Below are 3164 nucleotides of genomic sequence, written 5' to 3'. Positions count from 1 at the left end.
GCGAGACCCCTAGAAGGGTCTCTTAATTTTAGTTGTTTTACAGCTGTCGTGAGAGTGTGAAGAACATCAAAGAACGTGCAGTTCACACCATACCGAAAACTATACCAACATAAAGGAAACTCTGTCTTTCTCTCAATGATTCCCTTTAATATGTGTCGTCCAATCCAATTGTTGATTAGATCATATCCTACAAACCACTTCCAAAACTTTGTTGTCAGATAAATGTATTTAGCAAATTGTTAAATGATTGTCATATAAAATTAATCTTTGGATCAGCGCTCGTTAAAAAAAAAAAATTCAAAAAAAATATATTTAAAAGCTTATTTTCACTTTTACATCATCGCAATTGTTGATAAACGTTATCATTATCAATAACAAGTAGGCAATTGGGAATCATCATGTAATATAAACATTAAGGGTGTACATGTAAATATCCGTGCGGTTATTTGCGATATCTGTACCCGCATCCCCAAAAATGCGGATATCACTTTTAGATATGGACAGAAATTTCCTACAACCCACATATAAAAAAGACACGTGTCCTTTAAACATGTGTGAATAATGCTATTAAAAAAGCATGTAAGAAGCACATGTTATTTAAATAACATGTGTTTCTCACATGCCAAGGGACATATGTCAATCTTATATGTGGATTGTAGGAAATTTCTTATAAACCGGTTTGTAGGAAATTTATGTCCTTTAGATATCTGCATCCACAACATTTTTTTTAATATCCACATCCGCGCTATTATTATGGTTATTATCCTATATCCGCAAATAGATAATGAGCCTATTTTAAACGTTTTTTAAAATAATTTTGACCCATTTTTAGTCTTTTGGGCTTGTTTTGAAAATATAATACAACACAAAAAATATGTAGAATCGAAAAAAAAAAAAAAAAAAAAAAAAAAAAAAAAAAAAAAAAAAAAAAGAAAAAGAAAAAAGAAAAAAGATAATGGATACGACCTCAAAATATTTATGTTAATCAATACTCACAAGAAACATCCTTATGTTTTTTTATTCATAATTCAATGAATATAACAATCAAGCTAGTTAACATAAACATAAAAAATAAAAAAAAAATAAAAAAAAATAAAAAATATTAAAAAAAAAATATTAAAAAAAAAAGAAACATAAATTACAAATCCAGCATAAAAAATAATAATATTATAAAATCATGACATACAAAACATAAATTGTCTAAATATTACACATTCATAAGTGGAATATGTATATATATATAAAGGGTATGCAGATGCGGTTATTATCTGCATTCACATACACTAAAATCGTTATCCGCACTTGCGAATAGTAGTTTTTGTTATCCACATGTGTGGATAGCGGATATATGCAACAAGCAGATGCGAGCTATTAATATCTATCCACATATCTAGATGCCGAATTAAAGAACCAATCATGAACATCCCACATCAAATCAACCAACAAATTGTCAACAAATTTTCAGTATATTTCTCAATTCATGGCTTTCATTACAAAACTTCGGAAAGGGTGACATAATAGACAATCTCTCTTAAGAAATACACTTCCGAAAATGAAACATGTAAACATGATAAATCATTTGCGCACGAAAGCAATTCCTTCAATGAAGTTGTACGAAGGAGCGTGCGAGCTGAAGCTGTGCTCGACAGGCTCGAAGGCCACAACGACAAGGTGTGGAGCCTGGTGTGGAGCCTGGTGTGGAACCCAGACACCGCCTCCTCTGGTGTCCCGTTTTAGACAAATTTGAACTCAATTGCCGCAAGCAGAGTCGGAGTCGGATCGTTGAGCCAGAGCGATGACGGGTCATTCTCACCCTGATCAGTAATACCCCATGACCCACCCATTTTCAGGCTATTGAAATTGAAGATAACCCTGACCTTCTGCATCAGATCAAAGCTCGGAAGATCGGTTCGGTGGATCCCAGCTCCACCACGCCATTCGCGGAGGGTATGCACACCATGGTATGGAGCCCAAACACTTGCCCTTGGCGTGCCTGCTCGCACATCAACCTGACTAGCCGATCCGCCCGATGACCCAGATCGAGCTAGAGCTGAAGAACGCCTGCCCTGGCGAGTCCCCTGCCGTTGACAAACGACTGGGTCATCGACACCAGGAAGAACCACTCGGTGTTGGCCGGTCCACCCCGGTGACCTAGACCAGACTAGAGCTGAAGAATGCGCCTCCCCCCCCTGCCTCCTACTTGGACTTGCAAGGTTCGCTCGCTCTATATCTATTTGCTCTCAATTTTCCGCTTTATTGGTTTGAGAAATTTTGATCTAGATTTGCTTCTCCCATCGTAGTTTTCACTAGTTTTGGGGCAAACCCATTTTTTGCGGTGTTCATGTTTAGGACAAGATTTTCTTCTGGGTGGAGAGGGTGACTCAACAAGGGTAAAATGGAGACATCAGCATCAAAAAAAATCACGTGTCGCGTATTCCATCTAGTCTGACGGAAAAGGCTAACGGAATGGCAACATTGAAAAATCAAGAAACTTCGTTCGGCCACATTGCAAATTTTTAAAGATTAGAGGTAAGATTGAAAATGGAATACAACTTTAGAAGGGTGAATTGTATTTAACCCGAAATTAAATCTTGGAAAGACGTAGGAATGAATAGTCACCAACATATGAGTATTACATAAGCATCACATGTACCAACCATCAAAGGCTTAATGCCACGTAAAAATGCCTTTCTCTTCTACTCTCTCTTTTGCATTCTTTTCAGTGTAATTTGTAAAGGAAACTCCATCTTTCTCTCAATGATTTCTTTTAATATGCGTCGTCCAACCCAATTCTTGATTAGATTGTATCCTACAAACCACTTCCAAAACTTTGTTGTTAGATAAATGTATTTAGTAGACTGTTAAATGATTAATGTAATTAAAAATTAGTCTTTAGATTAGCACTCGTTAAAAAAAAATAAAAAATTTAAAAAACATATATTCAAAAGCTAATTTTTCACGTTTACATCATCCTAATAGTATTACTCTTGTTAATAAACGTTGTCATTATCAATAACAAGTAGGCAATTGAGAATCATCATCGAATATAAACATTAGGGGTGTACATGTGAATATCCGCGCCTTTATTTGCGATATCCACACATGCATCCACAAAATTGCGTATATCATTTTTAGATATCCGCATCTGCGCGGTTATTATCCTC

The 3164-nt window shown here is 35.7% G+C and overlaps 1 long non-coding RNA gene across 1 annotated transcript; it reads left to right on the top strand.

The window, feature by feature from the left end:
* The first annotated feature begins 1688 nt into the window (after positions 1-1688).
* LOC133864502 (uncharacterized) lies at positions 1689-2771 on the top strand. Its single transcript, XR_009899520.1, has 2 exons — positions 1689-2213; positions 2350-2771. It is a non-coding gene; the product is annotated as an uncharacterized LOC133864502 (long non-coding RNA).
* The last annotated feature ends 393 nt before the right edge of the window (positions 2772-3164 follow it).

Source organism: Alnus glutinosa, chromosome 3 (genome assembly GCF_958979055.1).
Source record: "Alnus glutinosa chromosome 3, dhAlnGlut1.1, whole genome shotgun sequence".
NCBI classification, from domain to species: Eukaryota; Viridiplantae; Streptophyta; class Magnoliopsida; order Fagales; family Betulaceae; genus Alnus; species Alnus glutinosa.
This window is presented reverse-complemented; position numbering and strand designations above follow the sequence as displayed.